The 21,806-nt window shown below is 48.0% G+C and overlaps 1 long non-coding RNA gene across 1 annotated transcript in view; it reads right to left on the bottom strand.

Moving 5' to 3' along the window:
* Positions 1-242: 242 nt before the first annotated feature.
* LOC130298391 (uncharacterized) overlaps positions 243-21,806 on the bottom strand; it is a 107,732-nt gene continuing 86,168 nt past the window's right edge. The window contains exons 2-3 of the long non-coding RNA XR_008849777.1: positions 646-810; positions 243-542 (exon numbers count right to left, since the gene is read on the bottom strand). This is a non-coding gene — a long non-coding RNA (uncharacterized LOC130298391). The remainder of the gene's footprint in view (positions 543-645; positions 811-21,806) is intronic.

A 21,806-nucleotide genomic window follows, 5' to 3' on the forward strand; every position in this document is an offset into this window, starting at 1 on the left:
ATGACCCCTAGCAAGTTCCCTGCATGAGTCCCATTCATCAGAAAAAGGCTTGTGCATGGAACTTGCTGGGTGTTCTACGTTTGCCTCATAAACTGCACCACCCAGCACCAGTTGCCTCTCTCCGCACCGCATTATGCAGATCGTGCAGGAGAGCAGCTTTGGTCATCCATGTTTTGCTAACTCTATTTTCACACACAGAAATAAATAAATGAGTCGAACAAGTCAAAGAACAGTTTAAAAAAAGGGGAACTTTATTTATAATTTATTAAAATGTTTGTGTAGGGGATTTTTTGTAACCTCCCATCACTCACAAAGAGCGTACAGTAACTAATACTCAGGACAGGAAAAACCTCCAGAGGGGAGGAAACCTGTAGGGAATCCATGGCTACTGTATGGCCCTTCCTCTGGGCATACTAAAGGAGGTTACCTCTATAATTTGGGCAAATGTTTCTGTGTATGTGCATGATTCCTAGGCCTGAGCCTTCATCCAACGTCTTGCTGTAGGTCCCGAAATGCTACTCCATGTCCTGGAAATAGTGCATCTAAGACAGGGGACAAAAAAAGATAGATTATTTACATGTTTATCATAGAAATACACATGGAACTGCAATAAAGACCTTTTGGACAAAACAATGTAACACTTACCAGTCACAGTCATGTGCATGACTTTGCATTCCCGTGTCCCTACACAGTGTCCAGCACCGGCCCCTCACTGATGAACAGGACCAGTGTTATTTCTGGGGCTATGCCTTCATCCAACGTCTTGCTGTAGGTCCGGAAATGCTACTCCATGTCCTGGAGATACTGCATCTAAGATAAGAAAAAAAAAGATAAATTATTTACATGTTTATCATAGAAATACACATGGAACTGCACTAAAGATCTTTTGGACACAACAATGTAACACTTACCAGTCACAGTCATGTGCATGACTTTGCATTCCCGCGTCCCTACACAGTGTCCAGCACCGGCCCCTCACTGATGGAGAATGAACAGGAGCAGTGTTATTTCTGCTCAGTGCTGCTCTTTGGTGGACAATGGTTATGACATCACATGTGTGACACGCTGTTACCTCCTGGGAGTTCTATTTCAGTAGTGCTGCTCTCTGATTGGCTGAAAATAAAAAATATTCTAATATATTCTAATATATTCTGTATGAGTGTTATCTAAGGTTTTTGACAAATTTTATTAAATTGGCGCCACTCCCTGTGGGTGCGTTATATTTGTTTCTCCTAACCAGACATTCTGTATATGTAATACCATTTGGTGGCTCCAACAGCCTGGGCCCATAGGTTTCTTACATAGATCAATGCTACTCCGGTAGGCTCAATGAGCAGCGCTGGCCGCCGGGACGTCTGACGAGTGACGTCCCTGACGTTGCGGTCTGGAGCGAAGGATGTCACTAGTCAGACGTCCCGGCAGCCATTGATTTAAAGTGGTCGTGGCTCCTACTGCCAGTTCAAGATCAGACACCATGGCCCTAGAATGACATACTGCAACACCGATCCCCTGTGGCTGCCCACCTGTTGCAAAACTACAACTCTCAGCCTTCGGCTGTCAGGGCATGCTGGGAGTTGTAGCTTTGCAATAGTTGGACAGACGTCTGTCGAAAGGGGGGAAAAGGGACCAGAAATAAAGCAATGTGGGCTTTGAAAAACACCATTTATATGTTGTTTGTAATCACAGCCTAAGCCTAGGAACAAACACAATTCTTGTTTGATGTTTCTTTCTTTTTTTTGCAAAAACAAACAAACATCAAAATCTTCCCCCTCATTTCTTTTCTCAGCTATCTATGTGTAATTTTTGCTAAAAGCACTGGGGGGGGGGGTCTTAGAGATTTATCAAAACCAGGGAAGAGGGAAAGTGGACCAGTTGCCCATAGCAACCAATCAGGTAGTTTCTTTCATTTTTAAAAAGGCCTCTGAAAAGTGAAAGAAGCAATCTGATTGGTTGCTATGGGCAACTGGTCCACTTGACCTCTGCACAGGTTTTCATACATCTGTCCCAATGTGTATTAATATTATCATCATCATCATCATTATTATTATTATTATTATTATAGAATGTGTTTTTTCTTTGGTGTTTTGTTGTTTTGCAACAGCTGGAGGCTCCGTTTTGGAAACCCTGCCGTACAAGACGTTTTTAATTTTTTATTGGGGGGGGGGCAGTGTAAGGGGGTGTATATGTAGTGTTTTACCCTTTATTATGTGTTAGTGTAGTGTAGTGTTTTTAGGGTACATTCACACTGGCGTGCTACGGTGAATTTCCCGCTAGGAGTTTGCGCTGCGGTGAAAAAATTTGCTGCAGCCCAAACTTGAAGCAGGAAATTTACTGTAAACCTGTCCGTGTGAATGTACCCTGTACATTCACATGGGGGGGGGGGCAAACCTCCAGCTGTTTCAAAACTACAACTCCCAGCGTGTACTGACAGACCGTGCATGCTGGTAGTTGTACTTTTGCAACAGCTGGAGGCACACTGGTTGGAAAACCTTCAGTTAGGTTCTGTTACCTAACAGTATTTTCCAACCAGTGTGCCTCCAGCTGTTGCAAAACTACAACTCCCAGCATGTACTAAATACCGAAGGGCATGCTGGGAGATGTAGTTATGCAACAGCTGGAGGTACCCAACTACAATTCCCAGCATGCCGAGACAGCTGTTTGCTTTCTGGGCATGCTGGGGATTGCAGTTTTGCAACATCTGGAGAGCTACAGTTTTTAGACCACTGCACAGTGATCTCCAAACTGTGGACCTCCAGATGTTGCAAAACTACAACTTCCAGCATGCCCAGGCAACAAACAGCTATGTGGGCATGCTAGGAGTTGTAGTTTTGCAAGATCTGGAGGGATAAAGTTTAGAGACCACAGTCTCAGACTATATAGTGGTCTCAAACTGCAGCCCTCCAGCTGTTGCAAAACTACATATTCCAGCATGCCCAAACAGCTGTCTGGGCATGCTGGGAGTTGTAGTTTTGCAACATCTGGAGGGCTACAGTTAGAGACCACAGTCTCAGACTGTAGCCCTCCAGATCAACTTACCGGCTTCTGTAGGATCCCGGGAGCCGTCCTCTTCAGAAGCACATGACGCCGCCCGCCGATCAACGTTGCCGCTGCCTCCGGACGGGTAAGTGGACGTCGGCGCCCGGTCCCCTTCGGTTCCCCGTTCTGCCCCGCCTATTGTAGGTGGGCAGGACGGGGAAAACGAAAGTTAACCCCCCCGCCCCCGGTCTGCTATTGGTCGTCGCTTCTGACGATCAATAGCAGACCAATAGCAAGGATAGGAGGGGTGGACACCCTGCCACCTCACTCCTATGCCTACAGGGGGATCGTGGGTGTCTTAGACAACCGCAATCCCCCTTCTATTCCGGGTCACCGGGTCACAATAGACCTGTATGACCCGGAATCGGCGCAAATCGCAAGTGTGGGGGGTCTGATGAGCCACTGGGCATTTGCGCGGGGTGCCTGCTGATTGATATCAGCAGTCACCCCGGCCCGATCCCGCCCGGCGCGCGGCGGGGACTGAAATTCCCACGGGCATATGGATACGCCCTGGGTCCTTAAGTACCAGGACGTCAAAGCGTATCCATACGCCCTAGGTCCTTAAGTGGTTAAACACTAACCTTGAGGTTGGGGAAATTTGCCAGATTTGTAAATTATTTCTATTTAAAAATCTTCATCCTTCCAATACTTATCAGCTGCTGTATTCTACAGAGGAAGTTATTTTCTTTTTGGATTTCTTTCCAGTCTGACCACAGTGCTCTCTGCTGACACTCTTTTTATTAGAAAAATACAAAACTTATCAAATACAAAACACAAAGCAAGCTTAACCAGCTATAACATAAATAAGAAATACTCTAGAACCAAAAACAAAACCTCATAAACAAAACCCTGCCTAACCGGCCAGCCCAGCTTTACTAAGATACTAAAATACTAAGATATTAAAATATGCCCAAAATATCTAATCAAACACTCACACGCTTACCGAAAATGAACATAAGAAAAATAAATAAAATAGCACAACTTGGCTTGACAAAATATAAACATAAAAGTTATCATTACCCGACTATAACTCAAAACCATCCATACTTGGGAACACGCAACAAGAAAACTAAACAGAAAAGTAGCAAGCACACCTAAAAAAAAATAAAAAAATAAAAAAAAATAAAAAAAATTTATTATATGTTTTTTTACATTTTATTTTTTATATATTTTTTAATTTATTTTTTACATTTTTTATATTTTTTAATCTATATATATATATATATATATATATATATATATATATAATTTTTTTCTTATAAAAAAAAAATTATAAAAAAAAAAAAAAAAAAACAATTATATTGTAATAATAATAATAATCAAAATAATCATATCACACATACATTCACTTACAAAACGTCCAAATTAACTGGATCCTCTATAATGAAAATACCAAAGAAAACATAAAACAGACCAAATAACTGAAATAAACAAAATAAACCACATATCAACACAACAACTGGTCCGGCTACCATAACGCTATAACATGAAACAATATGAAACAATATAGATGTAACACAATATAGGTACAAAATTACTAAATTTACTATATAAATAAAATATAATATAAACAAAATATATGCACTACAGAAAACTCCTACAAAATCAATAGAAAACCCTAGGAAAAACCCTACACTAAAACTGTACCCTCACCCACACCACCTCTCCTGTACATGGTTCAGAGTCCACATCGTTCTTACAGTTCACAAAGTCCAGTCCTTAACTGACCCATGTCAGGTTCCCCAAAGATGAACACCACCACCCACAAGCACACCCTCCCCACCTAGCACTCCTCCCAACCAACTTATACACAAACTTATACACACTGAACCACAACCCACTTTAGGCCCAAGTTTGGTCGCCTGTAAGCCCTTCATACCATATCAGCTTAAAAACAAAACAAAGAGGACTTCCGGTTCCGGTGCGGCCGATGTAGGAGCCTCTGCAGTGAGCTCCCGCACCTCCCCAGCTTGTACCTGCCTGTACCCGGCTCCATACGTCCTCTCGTCCCGGTGACAGGCCCCCGGAGACGCTGCTCACCTCCAGGTATGGAGCGCTTCATTCAGCGCAGTGGAGGTCCGCCCGCAACGCCGCCACTGGCCTCCGCCATGAAATCAGCCGGCGGCTCACTCAAAATGGCCGCGGCCGCGACTGATAATACCGCAGTGCTGCGGGCGGCCTGCGCTGCACTCCCACAGCCTCTTCAGCCCTCTCCACACACTGAGGACTCTCAGGGGGAAATGGAGGTCACTTTGTCAGCCCCCTCACCTGCCAGTGCCTTACCTCCAGGACAGGTGGATAATGCAGATAGCAGGGGCATACATAACACCTCTGAGACTGCAGCACCAACAAGCCAGCCTCCTGTCTCACAAGGACTGCCAGTCCACTTTGACTATCAAATGCTGGCCACTGAAATGGCACTCCGCATTACCCCTAATGTGCAACAGATAGTGGAGGAGGTTCTTAAAGCTACCTTACAGAACCTGACTTTGGAAGTGTCTGCTCATACAGGGCGAATCACTGACGTGCAGCAGAGGGTGTCCCACTTGGAGGATGGTGATTCTCTTATGGAACGACGATTGAAAGCGGCAGAAGTTGAACTGTCCAGAGTATCGGAGAAAATGGAGGACCTTGAAAACAGGTCCAGAAGAAATAACCTGCGTATAGTGGGTGTACAGGAATCTATACACCCCGCTGATCTGCAACGGTTCTGTGAGAGGGACTTACCCAAAACACTGGGCCTGTCGCACCCCTGCCGGGTGGAAAGGGCACGCAGGATCGGCCCGCCTCCAGATCCGCCTTCAAATGGTCCTGCAGCTTTGGCACATCGCCCTCGGCAAGTAATTTTGAAACTCCTGGACTTCAATGATAAGGTGGAGATATTACGTGCTTACAGACGACTGTCCCAACCCCTTGTAGTCCAGGGTATGAGCCTTCTCATATTTGAAGATTTCTCTGTGGAGGTGGCTAAACGGAGACGAGCTTTCAGCGCCATCTGTACTGCACTCTTTAAAGCCAAATACAGATTCCAGTTACTGTATCCTGCTATATTGAGAGTGTTCCACCCTGACGGATCTATTTCCACCTATAAATCTCCAGAAGCCGCTTCCTCATCTTTGGAACAAATCCTGAATTCCTCATCCAGAAGATCTGCACGCGCTACCCCGAGTAGGAGATCCCGCTCTTCCAGGCGAGACGACCGCTCCAGATCACCTGCCAGAGATGTAGCATGCTCTCCTGCGCCGAGAAGTCGCCGACGTAGACAACACTCTCCAAGGAATGGACACGGCGGGGAACGCACCTCCTCACCAGACTGAGACTTGTATTCCTTTTTGCACTGCCTCGCTGACTGATCCTCCCTTTCGGACAGACCGACCGCTACGCGAGCCACTGGGAACAGGTTTTTCTTCTCCTCTCCTATTACTCTGTTATGTGTGTATATTTTTCTTTTTGCGGAGGGGGCATACCATTGCAAGAGGCCAAGATTGGAGACTACTTCTCCCTGGGTTAGCGTGTCTCTAACATGTGTTCTAACGTTGATATCACCGGGTCTCGGAGCCGACTAGTGAGGGGGAGGGGGCGGGGGGGCCTCATTGTCCTGCTGTTTTTGATGCTACCTATGTCGTCAGAAAAAAGGAAGTCCCTTAACCCGACCTGGTGCGACTGGTTCCATCTGTCGGCCCATTGGGTTCTCATTAGTGTTTTTTTGATTGTTTTAGTTTATGTTTTCATTATGATGACTATGTTGCATTATTCTCCACGCTGTTTTTCTTTACAGGACATGGGTTTCATACCACACACTAAGGCTACACGTTATTGTCAGAACACACATTGGTTTCTTTTAGTCACTACTATGACATGCCTTCTTCCGACTGCATATTCTTTAGTGTTTTCTGATATATATCTGCCGGTCTCATTAGCAGGGTATTGTTATGCTTAAAATTATATCCTGGAATGTGAAGGGCCTTAGGTCCCCACACAAGCGGAGATTGTTTTTACGCTTGCTGAAGAGGTCCTATTCTCCGGATATTGTGTTATTACAAGAAACCCACCTAACAGACCAGGATTTCTTCAGGATGCGTCAACAATGGGTGGGTCAGGTTTACGGGTCCTCCGCCAAAGACGGCAAAGCGGGAGTCCTCACACTATTGCACAAGTCATTTGCCTTTTCTCTTATCTCTCACAGTACTGACTCGGACGGCAGAGTATCACACCTCACCATAGAACACAATGGGGAAATCCTGAGCCTATACAATATTTACGCACCTAATGGGAAGAATGAATCTTTTTTTAGGGAATTGGCTAGTGAGATCCAATCGGATACAGTAGACAGGAAACTGATAGGGGGCGACCTTAATACCGTTCTGGATGTCCGAGTAGACCGGAACAACCCTAATGTTCACAACCCATTACCGAGAGCTCGGGATTGTGTTCTCGCACCCTTCATGGACCAATTGGGCTTAGTGGATACCTGGAGACTTGTTCATCCGGACGATAGAGAGTTTACGCATTTCTCCAGTGTCCACGGATCATGGTCGAGATTAGATTATTTTCTTATGAGCATGGAGTTGAGCTATCGGTTGTGTTCGGTGGACATTGGAGATCTGGCATTATCAGACCATGCCCCAATAATCTTACGCCTATTTCCCTCTTGCCCCAAGGGAATTGATATACTCTGGAGATTTCCTTCCTATCTGACAAAAGACGAGGACTTCGTGGAGTTGCTCAGGGCCTGGTGGTTAAAATTTGCGACTACAAATGACTCACACAGGCAAAACCCGGCATTGTTCTGGGAAACAGGGAAGGCAGTCCTCAGGGGACGGTTGATAGCCCATATCTCGGCACTAAAGCGCAAATCCCGCACACAACTTCTAGCCACCAGCTCTCGCCTAAAGGAAGCCTACGCTCTTTTTCTTAATTCCCCGAACGAATCACATAAGGAGGCATGGAAACAGGCCAAATCTGACTACGAGATATGGCTAGACAGACATGAGCATATGAAAAGATCCCAATTTGAGGTTGATCTCTTCCGTCACGGCAACAAAGCTGGACGTCTTTTGGCTTGCCTGGCTAAAGGGAGACAGCCCCCCTCCCACATAACTACACTTAGGGACTCCACGGGTACTTTAAAACACGACCCTCACGCCATTAATAAAATTTTAGAAAACTTTTATGCCACTTTATATGCAGACTCCCCTTCTAACCTACTGGCAGGAGAAACATTTTTGAGGAGTCTTGATCTCCCCTCTCTGTCGAATGACCAGAGGGAGGTGCTTAATGCTCCAGTCACAGAGGCAGAAATTCAGGCTGTCATCCCCAATTTACATAACAATAAAGCGCCAGGCCCTGACGGGTACACCGGGGAATTCTTTAAATCGCTTTTACCACAACTTTCACCACTACTTACCGATGTATACAAGGAATTTCTATCTACGGGCAATATCCCTGATGAAGCTTCTATGGCCTATATTAAAGTATTGCCTAAAAAGGGTAAAGACTTAAGGGATCCCGGCTCATACAGGCCCATATCATTGATAAACCAGGATGTCAAAATCTTGTCCAAAATTCTAGCAGACAGACTGGCGAGGTTCATGCCGACACTAGTGGATACCCACCAGGTAGGCTTTATCAGACAACGATCCGCAACCATGAATATCAGAACGGTCGTTGCCGTCTTGGACCGGCTCCAGCATAGCCCTCAACCGGGAGATCGACCAGCGCTACTGGCTCTTGACGCCAAAAGGCGTTCGATAATTTGAGATGGGACTGGTTGGGGATGGTGCTGGACCGGGCGGGCCTGCACGGTGCGTTTCGTAATTATTTAACGGGAGTATATAGGGCGCCCACGGCCAGGATCTACACGCCAGGGATACTGTTATCACCCATTGCGTTATTTAAAGGAATGAGACAGGGTTGCCCTCTTTCGCCCCTTCTCTTCGACCTTGCATTGGAACCTCTAGCGCGATCATAACTGACATCCCCAGTGTACGAGGGCATCAAGGTCGGAGAGCGGGAGGTGAAACTTACCATGTTCGCAGACGACATTTTGCTCTTCTTAAATGACCCAGACACCTCACTGCATGTTATTCTTGACCACCTAACCCTCTTTGGCACCTTCTCGGGATATAGGGTCAACGTCTCCAAATCGGAACTACTTCCACTGGGTGTACACCCGCCGCGATGGGTGGCTAACATAACTCAATTGGGTATACGCATAGCGGATTCCTCGGTTACCTATTTGGGGATCAAAGTGGGAAAAACTCCTGATACGATTTATTTTCTTAACTTCCCCCCAATCATATCCAAAATATGCACAGAACTGACAAGATGGCATGGCCTTCCTCTAACCTTCATGGGGAGATGTCATTTAGTTAAAATGATTAGTTTTGCGCGGCTCCTATATCCACTCCAGACCTTACCACTACTCCTTAAACACGCAGATATACATAAATTAAATTCGGCCTTCACTAAATTTATATGGGCGGGCAAGCGTCCCCGCATTGCTCTACACAAATTAATGCTAGACAAGCAGGAGGGGGGACTGAATTTCCCTAACGTGAGGGGATACAATCTTTCTTGCTTGTTTCGTTTTGTGATCGATTGGATCCATGGCTCTTCCATTCATGTGGTAGGCAATTTGGAAAGGGCGCTGGCGCACCCCTGGGATCTGTGGATCCTGTTACACACCTCTTATGCGAAAATGCCCAGCTTAATGAAACGATCTGTCCTTATAAGGGACACCGTGGCCACATGGAAGGAAGTTCGTAAATTATTTAAGCTACCATTCCTGGTCTCTAAATATCACCCGTTGACTTGTCATCCCGAATTGCCTGTAACCATCCCTACACACACATTCACTTTGTGGGCACACCAGGGTCTATCTTCTGCATGCGATCTTATTGATAAACCCAACAAACGCTGGCTATCTCCTCAAACCTTATTGAACACCTTTCAACTGCCACCCTCCCATATATTCCCTTTAAATCAGTTATATTCTTTTTTTTCCTCACGCTTACGCAACCCTAAGATAGAAACACATGACCATGCCCTAGATTACCTTATTGGTTCGGTCCCTCATAAGCTGTCGATATTCTCCATATACTTGACACTTAAAAAGATGTTGATCAAGACGGACCCCTCTAAAATATTTGCTTCCTGGTCCAAATGGATCCCTGATGTGGATATCTCTGACTGTATATTACATGGGTGGTCGATCATTCGTAGGTGTGTCATTAATGAACGATGGCGAGAAACGTACTTTAAACTTGCTCATAGGGCGCTCTATGGTTTTAACATCTTACCGACTCCCAATTTCCCGGATAGGATCACTGCCTGCCCCAAATGTTCCACTCCCCTAACTGACCTTTGGCATGGCGTTTGAACTTGTTCTCACATAGTACCCTACTGGAGAATACTGCTTACCTATATTACACAAACATGGAATGTGACTCTGTCTAACTCCCCAAGAGCTCTACTGTTTCATCAATTCAGACCACCTGACCCTGACCACTCACGACACTCCCTCCCTATTATACTATTGGTGGCATTGAGATGTATTTTTGATTCATGGATGTCATCCTCACCACCTACTATTTCTATGGTGACTTCCCAAATGAAGCGTTTATGCAACCTCGATAGGCTTGACTAGACATAAGACCACACGCACTACCAAATTCTTTGATAAGTGGGAAGTGTTTATTCTAGAGCATTATTCAACAGACGAAATTGCAGAAATAGTTAGGCCCTTCAGTTCCACTGAGTGGTACTGTTTGGGAGTCATCGGGTATACCTTGGGGGCCCTACAACTTCCATCATGAATACACCATTTCTATATCTGTCAAGGGGGTACACGTTTACAATGTTTATGCATGCACGTTTGAATGGGATTCTTGAACTGTGTAGCTCTACTGTTGATATGATGAAATACTGTTCTGACTTCATACTGCTCATGTATCAGTCCATATGTCCACATGTCCTAATGACCCTATTGCACAGCTCTGTATCCAAATGGCAAATGTTTTGCTCTATCGTTGGATTGTTATACTGTTTTTCTTTTCTTTTTCTTGAAAAATTTCAATAAAATGTGTTTAAAAAAATAAATAAAATAAAAGCTAGCGTGCACATGCATTAGCCCTCCACCAGGAAGAAGGATGGCAGACTTGATACTTTCAAAATAATTTTACACTCTTTCCCTAACTCCCCCTACAATTCTCCCTAATCCTATCCCTCCATTCAAACTAACCCTGTTCTCATCCTATCTCTGGGAACACTGTCCCTAACCAAAATAAAGGTACTCTACCTAAAAGGTCTAGTACCTATGGCACATCAAAAGAAAACCCTCTCCATAGGAGAGAAGCCCTACTGTTACCAAGACTGCCAAACTCCAAAGACCTGATCTTCCCGAGGTCACCGATGATGTTCCTACAGACCTCCACCTCGGAGAGGATTTTCTGTTGGGTCGACACTAAGCACCGTGCATTCCACGTGTAGTACCTAACCACTAAACTAACTAAGAATAAAGTGCCCCGATCTTGGCCACCCAGGTTCCTGAATGCCCCATAAGCCCACTCCGGATAGGTAAGGCCGGCAAGTTGATTCCAGCCGATGGAAGCAAACACCCTGTTGTAAACCCCTATATTAAAGGGACAATCAAGCAGGAAATGGTCCATGCTTTCCAGCGTTTCCCCGCACTCTTCTCGGTGACATCCCCTGTCATCAGAGTTCCTACACTTCAAATTGTCCCTCACATATAGCTTCCCCTGAAAGCAGCGCCAGGCCAAGTCCCAAAACTTCTGGGGGATCCTTTTCATGTTTAAAAGGTACAACCCCATCCTCACATCCCGACCTGGGCAGTCCCTGAGCGCCAGAGGCTTCTGGAAGTGGGTCAACAGAACCCGTTTGTCAAGGAACTGCCTTGACTGGGTCCTGATCTCCCACACTCCCAGACCCCACCGACCTTTCGCCTTCAGAGTCGGGGTAGCATAAGCCGGAAGATATCCATGGGGCGTACGGAGGTCCTTCACTTGCCCTCCTGTCTCCCATTCCTGGAAGAAAGGCCGAAACCATTCCCTGCAGGAGAGTACCCACGGAGAAGCCCTCTCTGACCAGAGGTTTGAGATGTTAGCTTTCAAGAAGGTGTTGGTTAAGAGCACCACAGGGTTTACCATAGATAAACCCCCTAGTCTCCTCGTGTGGTACGTAACCTCCCTCTTGACTAGGTTCATCCTGTTTCCCCATAACAGTTGGAAAAACAGGCTGTAGATCCTAGTGTAGTAAGCTTCTGGCAAGATACATACGCTGCCCAGATAGATAAACAAGGGGAGCAGGTACAATTTGATCAGGTGTACCCTTTCCCTGAGGGTCATAGACCAACCCTTTCATTGGTCCACCTTCTGAGCGGCATCCTGGAGCTTACCATCCCAGTTTTTGGTGGGATAATCATCCTGGCCGAATATGATGCCCAAAACTTTTGCTGACTCTTGGGGCCCTGGAAGGGTGTCCGGGAGATCAAACATGGGATCTCCCCCTCCCAGCCAGAGACTCTCACACTTATTCCGGTTGATCTTAGACCCAGATGCCTCCGAGTAGCGGTCCACTTCCGACATCACCACATCGACCTCCTCTCGCGAGGAGACGAAAATAGTGACATCGTCAGCGTACGCCACCACTCTCTGGGCAACATCCAGCTCCGCCAGACTCATCCCGACTCCCGCCAACGGCCCACAATCTAACCTCCGGACGAAGGGATCGATCGCAAACACGTATAAAAGCGGGCTCAAAGGACAACCCTGATGGACTCCGGACCCCACCTCAAAAGAGCGGCCAGACCAACCGTTCACCAGTGGGAAACTCTCTGCCCCTGCATACAAGATCTTAAGCCAATTAACAAAAGCACTCGGTAAGCCATATCTCAGGAGGACGGACCAGAGGTACTCGTGGTTCACCCGATCAAACGCTTTGGCCTGATCCAGGGACAGCAAGTACCCCTTCCAGAAACCAGCACTACTCCGCTCCACTGCCTCCCTGACACTAAGGACTGCACTTAAGGTGCTTCGGCCTGGAACAGAGCAGTGCTGAGCCCCCGAAAGGAGCTGGGGTGCAAACTTCACCAGCCGATTAAACAGTATCTTAGCCAGAAGCTTCCTGTTCGTATTGAGAAGAGCTATGGGCCTCCAATTCTCAATACGGCTGGGATCTTTACCCTTTGACAGAAGAATCAGGGCTGACCTCCTCATTGAATTCGGCAGAGTGCCCGAGGAGAGACACTCATTGAATACCTCAGTCAAGACGGGAGCTAAAGACTCCTTAAAGGTCCTGTACCACTCGGATGTTAAGCCATCTGGACCTGGCGACTTCTTAGGGGCGAGCCCCTCGATCGCCAGTCTCACTTCCTCTTCCCTGATTTCTTCTGCCAAAACATCAAGAGAGGGGTCTACCCGTGGCTCAGGAATGGTTTCAGCCAGGAAAGCCGACATCTTATCTTGATCTAGATCCTTCCTTCCCAAGAGGTGCGAGTAGAAGGATCTGACGACCTCCAAGATCCCTTGTCTGGACCGATTCAGAGATCCTGTACTATCAATCAGTCCTGAAATGACTTTACTACTCACTGACATCTTACAGTTTCTGTAAGGGTCGGGCGAGCGGTACTTCCCGAAATCCCTCTCAAAAACCAAAGATGCGTGCCTATCGTACTGACACCCCATCAGCAAGGATTTCACTCTGGAGATATCCTCACGGCTACCTCCAGTCGAGACAAGAAGCTCGAGTTTCCTCCTCAGTCCCTGATACAGGCGATACCTGTTCAGGGACCTGAGGCTCAAGAGCTGGCGGAAGAACCCCGCAACCCGCTTCTTGAATATCTCCCACCACTCTGACTTACTACTACATAGGCCCAGTAAAGGTACCTGACTCTGAAGAAAATCCTCAAAGGACTGTCTTATCTCCGCTTCCTTCAGGAGTCACGAATTCAGCTTCCAAAACCTTTTCCCATCCGGGGGGTCTCTGAAACATTCAGGGAAAACAAAATCATACAGTGGTCGGAGAACTCCACCTCAACCACGGACACTGCGGAAGATACGGCTTCCTCCTTTAAATAAAACCTATCTATCCCAGACCTGCGACACCCTTGATGATAGGTGAAACCCGTGTGGCCTGAGGGGCTCCGGATGTGGGCGTCCTCTAGGCGAGCTTCTCTAGCTATGCTAATCAGTGCCACACTATCGCAAGTCAGCGGACCATTGGAGCCTCTCCTATCTTGGGACCTCGTGACATTATTGAAGTCCCCTCCAAAGATCACTTGCCGACTCGTAAAAAGAAAGGGCTTAATCTTCATAAAGAGATCTTTACGGCCCTGCTTAGTTTGCGGGGGGTAGATGTTAATGAGCCGGAGCTCTTGTCCCTTCATGAAGACATCTAAGATCAGGCACCTCCCCATTTCTAACTCAATAACCCGTCTGCATTCAACAGGAGCGGTAAAAAGGACCGCCACCCCACTATACGGCTCAGCCGCAAGAGACCAGTGGGAGGGACCACGCCTCCACTCTCTTCTGGCTTTTACCAGGGAGGCTAGATCTGACAACCTGGTCTCTTGTAAAAAGAAAATGTCGGCTTCAACACGGCCGAGAAAATCAAAGGCTGCAAATCTAGCCGTATCTGATTTTATGCTGGCACAGTTAATGGATGCCAACGTCAGTGGGGTGAGTGCTGCCATCCTGGGTGATTGAGTTAAATGGCCTCAGCCCTTAAACCTTCTTCCTCTCCTTCCCTCCACCCCCATCTGAATCGGAGAAAGACCCTTTGCCTCTTTTTAAACTCAGGGATATATCCATCCCAGCATCTTTACCTCCAGCATCTGGTGTTACCTCAGCCCCTGAGGAAACTGCCCCAGAGGAAGGAGACTCGGCACCTCCTGGAGGCCGCACTGCCTCCGGACCCTCGAGAAGAGGAGGGGAGATGGTATCCCCAAGGGCCTCATATTGATTTGAAAGGACGATCAGAGGGTCAGAGACTGAGTTGTTCCTTCTATGGTCTGAGGCTACAACTGAAGAGGAGGACGGCGCTGCCTCACTCTTACCCTTCTTCCTCCTCCTCTTCTTTTCCTGGCCACCATTTACTGTCTGCCCCTCCTTCTCCTCCTCATCCACAGTTTCGAATTCAGAGGCATTACTGGAGGAAGGAGCATCTTGACCTTCTTCCCTACGCAGTCTCCCTATCTCCTCATCCAGTTCGGCCCCACCCAAAGCCTCAGAGTTATTCTGACCTCCTTCTGAGCCAGTGTCTGGAGTGGGACCCCGAGCCACCCCTGGCACCTGGGCATTCTCAAGGGCCCTCTCCAACCTGCGCTTCTCCTCTCGCCTCCACATAGAGGGGGTCTTATGTTTTTCCTTCACTGGCTTTGGTGCCCCCTCTCCTCCACTAGTCCCCTCCCCCGCAGGGGCAACCATTAGGCTCTCCCCAGCCGGGGCGGTCACAGTGTTAGAGAACGAGCGTGGACACCGGCTGAACGGGTGACCTAAGTCACCACACAAGTTACACCGATCTGCCCACAGGTGGCCGCCAGATGACCCACCGCACAGCAGAGGGCGCACATCTGCTGAGTGCAGTTGGCACTAAAGTGGTTTGGGTCACCACACCTGTGACACAGCCTCGGCTGCCCCTGGTAGAAGATCTGAATCCTGTCGCATCCCAGAAAGGCGGCCGAAGGGATGTGGGTGACCGTGTTCCCTGAACGCCTGAGACGAACGGAAAACGTCCACGCCCCAGACCATATATTGTGCTCGTCAAAGTTCTTCCGGGGGACGTCCGTCACCTCCCCGTACCTGCCCAGCCAGGTCATAATGTCATAACAAGAAAGTGACTCATTACGGGTCAAAACGGTCACTTTCTTTACCATACTCTGGCGAGATACCGCTTTTACAGCGAAATCTCGCCATCCGGGCTCGTTTTTCATCAGCTCATAATTAGACCAAAAGAGATCTAGTCCTTCCGGCCTAACAAAGCTGACGTCAAACTCGGAGGAGCCGAAGGGGTGAATCAGAGCAAAGATGTCCCCAGCCCTGAAACCCATCTGGAAAAGAAGCTCCACCACCTTGCCCCTTTGGGGGCACGCATCTTCGCCTTTCCAGACAAAATGGGCCACATTCCTGCGACCTACCTCCTGCCCGGGTGTCTGGAGGGACCATACGGTCTCCCCATTCCTCTCTCGGAACGCTCCCAGACCATGTCTCTCCACCCAAAAAGACAGGTCCTTCTCCTTTCCCTCTACCTGGAGCGTCCTTTCTCCTCTCTTTAGTGCCTCCAGGAGGCGCTGTTGCAACTGACCTTCACCAGATGCAGAAGGTAAAGATCCTACTGAACCCCCAGCCGCCATACTTGCATAACTCCTGACGACCGGGGGGGCAGCCGGACCAGACACCGTCCCTACATCCCCGCCTAGGCCACCTGTACTGCCACAAAAGCCACTCTTATTCCTACCATCCACACCACTACTACTACTCTCATTCGCACCACTACTCCTCCCATCTGCACCATTACCACTCCTCTCATTCACACCACTACCACCCCTCCTATTCACTCCATTATCACCACTCTTATTCACTTCACTGCCACTCCTCCCGATCACTCCACTACCACTCCTCCCATCTGCACCACTACCACTCCTCTCATTCACTCCACTATCACCACTCTCATTCACACCACTACCACTCCTCCCATCTACACCACTACCACTCCTCCCATCTGCACCACTACCACTCCTCCCATCTGCACCACTACCACTCCTCCCATTTGCACCACTACCACTGCCACATACACCCCTCTCATCCACAGCACTACCTCTCCCATCTTTCACACACCTTGTATTAACATTGCTTTTGTTGACAGTATTTTTGGGATCAGCAGCTGCTTCACCCACTACCTCTGGGCTGGCCTGGACATGCTTTAGCTTGGCCTTTTTGTACATTCTCAGGTCACCGGCGGCTGCCATTGTCGGCGACCCTGACTCCTCCTCCATTCGAGATGTCACCGCCGACATCACCTCCCGAAGCTGAGGCTGCCCCTCCAGGCGCACCTCCACCACTCCTCCTGCCACTGATGTGCAGGGACTACCCTCTCTCACAGGGGAGATCCCTGCAGTGCCTGCGCCACACACTGCGCCCAACCGCATGGGCTCAGCAGCAGGTTCTGACACCTGGACGCTCCCCCCCCCTCTCAGGGGAGTGCCCCGCAGCACCGACACTACTAGTAGCGCCCAGGGGACCGCCCCCCGAGCAGAAGATCTCACTACACACCTCAGGCGCCTGGACACTCCCCCCCCCTCTCAGAGAAGTGCCCCGCAGGGATAGTAACATTGCTCACAATACTCGGGGAACCGCTCCCCTTGCAAACTGCCGCATAGCTATTGCCCACTATTAGCCCTTCCTGCTCTTCCCTACCAGCAGGACGCGTGACTGTAGCACCCGCGGCCATATTGGATGCAGCACTGTACCCCCCCGTGCTGGTCCCGTTCCACAGCAGAAGCGGGATCTGGCAGGGTGGGGGGCCCAGCAGCCTGAACCAACATTTCAGGTGGCCCAGACTGCTGGATAGGAGAGAAAACAAACTTTATCTGCTCCTCAGCCTTTTTCTTCTTCTTCTTTTTCTTCCTCTTCCTCTCCTCAGGGCCCAGGTCCTGGCCAAAACTGAAATTTTCCAGACGGGTGGGTGACTATTGCATCACTATGGCCCGCAGGAGCCCCCCACAGACTAGTCCACTGTCACCGCCATCATTACTGTCACTTTCCTCAGAGGTGGCTGGTAAGGCGACTTGGGCAGGGTTGATGTAATCCGCACTCGGGGTGACAGAGGTCTTAGGGGTACACAGGGTACCACACACATCCCCCTCACTCTCATCACCCTCACTGCCGCCATCTCCCTCACCACCTTCCTCCATCTTCTCCTCCGTGACACACAAGCACTCTTCCTCCCCCTGACTATCCTCTTCCTCCTTCACAGGGGTCCGCATGGTTTTATAGCGGTTTTCATTCTTTAATTTTTCTTTAAACATGCCTGCACCCTCTACAATCAGCATTCGGGCTCTCACCACCTCCTGCTCCTCTGCCTTCAGCTCACACACCCTGGCAGCAAACTTAGCCCTCATAGCCTTGGCAGAGTTTTCTGTTTTGTAGCGAGCAAACCTCAGGTCTTCCCTTATGATTTTCAGCTTTTTCCCCAGCTGCTCATATTCTACTAGATTTGTCTGCATGCGGGAACCGAAAGTAGCTAGCGACTCCCTGGGACCCTTCACCCCTCATTGCTGGGGTCCCATAATATCAGACACAGTCCCTGAAGACATAATCATAAGCTTCTTATCGGACGCCTTGCGGTTTCCAGCGACGGACGGGGAAGTGGGCTCCACATTACTGCGGAGCCTGCTGGATCTTCTCACCCTGTCCTTGGAATCGGCCGTAGCTCACTCACTCCCACCCCCCGCCGGCCTAGTTCGAGGGGTGGAAGTCTGGGGCTCCATAGCAGGAGGCTCTCCCAAGGAAGCTGCCACCCTCCTGGGGAAAAGGCTGTAGGAAACACTGCTACAATCCTCTCTCTCTGGAAAACTCTGGAAGTCAGACACACCCAACAGCTGCTGTGTTCCACAGGAAGTGCTCTCTGCTGACACTCTTTTTTATTATAAAAATACAAAACAATTCCAAAAAACAAGAACACAAAACAAGCTTAACTAGCTACAACAGAAATGTAAAATAAAATAAAACCCTGCCTAACCGGCCAGCCCAGCTTTAATAAATTCCAAAATATACCAAACTACAACTATACTATACCTATACACCTAAGCAAACTATGAAATTCACACTCACTCACACACATAACAAAAAAAAAAAAAAAAAAAAATATTATTTGCTCAACTTGGCTAATTAAATGAAATAAATAAACCAACATAAAATTCAGCACCACCTGGCTATAACTCAAAATCATCCATACTTGGGAAAATAAATAAATAAATAAAGCAACAGAAAACATAACACACGCATAATCTCCAAAACTAAGAAAGACACACACACACACACACATATATATATTGAGAATGAAAATAACAACAGCACAACTTGGCTTATTAAAAAAAAAAAAAAAAAATATATATATATATATATATATATATATATTATTAAATGCACACCTCTGCTTTTTAAATAAAAGTTATATATACACAGACAAAAAAACACCTATACACAATAATAATACTACATAACTACAACTGGTCCGACTGCCCTTTTCTTATGGCTAATGCAACAATATAAAACAAAATACATGACACAATATACCAACAAATAAATAAAATAAAACAATAATATAAAACAATATACATACCACAGTATACATACAAATATAATAAATGTGCCTCACAAAAATACCTACAAAAAAACAAAAATAAATCCTACACTAAAACTGTGCCCTCTCCCACACCACCCCTCCTGTACATGGGCCAGTCCATAACCGTTCGTACAGTTCTTAAGTCCAGTCCTTAACTGACCCATGTCAGATCCCTTAAGGAAGAAAAAAAAAATAAAATAAAAAAACACCCACAAATGCCCCCTCCCCACCTAGCACTCCAACCAACCAACTAAATACAACCTTACATACAAGACCACAACCCAATTTAGGCCCAAGTTCAGTGCCTGTAAGCCCTTCATACCATATCAGCTGAAAACAAAACAAAAAGCTATGGTGCACATGCAACAGCCCACCACCAGGGAGAAGGATGGCAGATCTGATACACTGAAGAAATTTAAACTCTTTCCCTAACTCCCCCTACTATTCTCCCTAATTCTATCCCTTCATCAAACTGACCCTACTATCACTCTATCTCTATCCCTGTATGCCTTTCCTTAACCAAAATAAAGGTACTCTACCAAAAAGGTCTAGTACCTAGGGCACATCAAAAGAAAACCCTCTCCATAGGAGAGAAGCCCTACTGGTGCCAAGACTGCCATACTCCAAAGACCTGATCTTCCCGAGGTCACCGGTGATGTTCCTACAGACCTCCACCTCGGAGAGGACTTTCTGCTGGGTTGACACTAAACACCGTGCATTCCACGTGTGATACTTAACCACTAAGCTAACTAAAAATAAAGTGCCCCGATCTCGGCCACCGAGGGTCCTGAATGCCCCATAAGCCCACTCCGGATAGGTAAGGCCGGCAAGCTGACTCCAGCCAATGGAAGCGCCCACCCGGTTGTAGACCCCTACGTTAAAGGGATAATGAAGCAGGAAGTGGTCCATGCTTTCCAGCGTGTCCACACACTCTTCTCGGGGACACCCCCGGTCATCAGAGTTCCTGTACTTCAGGTTGTCCCTTACACCTAGCTTCCCCTGAAAGCAGCGCCAGGCCAAGTCCCAAAACTTCTGGGGGATCCTTTTCAAGTTTAAAAGATACAACCCCACCCTCAGATCCCGACCTGGGCAGTCCCTGAGCGCCAGAGGCTTCTGGAAGTGGGTCAACAGAACCCGTTTGTCAAGGAACTGCCTTGACTGGGTCCTGATCTCCCACACTCCCAGACCCCACCGACGTAACGCCTTCAGAGTCGGGGTAGCGTAAGCCGGAAGATATCCATGGGGTGTACGGAGGTCCTTCACTTGCCCTCCTCTCTCCCATTCCTGGAAGAAAGGCCGAAACCATTCCCTGCAGGAGAGTACACACGGAGAAGCCCTCTCTTTCCAGAGGTTCGAGATGTTAGCTTTCAAGAAGGTGTTTGTTAAGAACACCACAGGGTTTACCATAGATAAACCCCCTAGTCTCCTCGTACGGTACGTAACCTCCCTCTACTAGGTTCAACCTGTTCCCCCATAACAGTTGGAAAAACAGGCTGTAGACCCTAGTGTAGTAAGCCTCTGGCAAGATACATACACTGCCCAGATAGATAAACAAGGGGAGCAGGTATGATTTGATCAGGTGTACCCTTTCTCTGAGAGTCATAGACCAACCCTTCCACTGGTTCACCCTCTGAGTGGCATCATGGAGCTTACCGTCCCAGTTTTTGGTGGGATAATCATCCTGGCCGAATGTGATGCCCAGAATTTTTGCTGAGTCTTGGGGCCCTGGGAGGGTGTCCGGGAGATCAAATGTGGGATCCCCCCCTCCCAGCCAGAGACTTTCACACTTTTCCCGGTTGATCTTGGACCCGGATGCCTTCGAGTAGCGCTCCACCTCTGACATCACCACATCGACCTCCTCCCTCGAGGAGACGAAAATAGTGACATCATCAGCGTACGCCACCACTCTCTGGGTGACATCCAGCTCCACCAGACTCATCCCGACTCCCGCCAACGGCCCACGATCTACTCTCCGGACGAAGGGATCAATCAAGAACACGTATAAAAGCGGGCTCAAAGGACAACCCTGATGGACTCCGGACCCCACCTCAAAAGAGCGGCCAGACCACCCGTTCATCAGTGGGAAACTCTCTGCCCCGGCATACAAGATCTTAAGCCAATTCACAAAAGTACTCGGTAAGCCATATCTCAGGAGGACGGACCAGAGGTACTCGTGGTTCCCCCGATCAAATGCTTTGGCCTGATCCAAGGACAGCAAGTACCCCTTCCAGAGACCCGCACTACTCCGCTCCACTGCCTCCCTGACACTGAGGACAGCACTTAAGGTGCTTCGGCCTGGAACAGAGCAGTGCTGAGCCCCCGAAAGGAGCCGGGGTGCAAACTTCACCAGCCAATTAAACAGTATCTTGGACAGAAGCTTCCTGTCCGTATTGAGAAGAGCTATGGGC

This window comes from Hyla sarda, assembly GCF_029499605.1.
Source record: "Hyla sarda isolate aHylSar1 chromosome 2 unlocalized genomic scaffold, aHylSar1.hap1 SUPER_2_unloc_6, whole genome shotgun sequence".
NCBI classification, from domain to species: Eukaryota; Metazoa; Chordata; class Amphibia; order Anura; family Hylidae; genus Hyla; species Hyla sarda.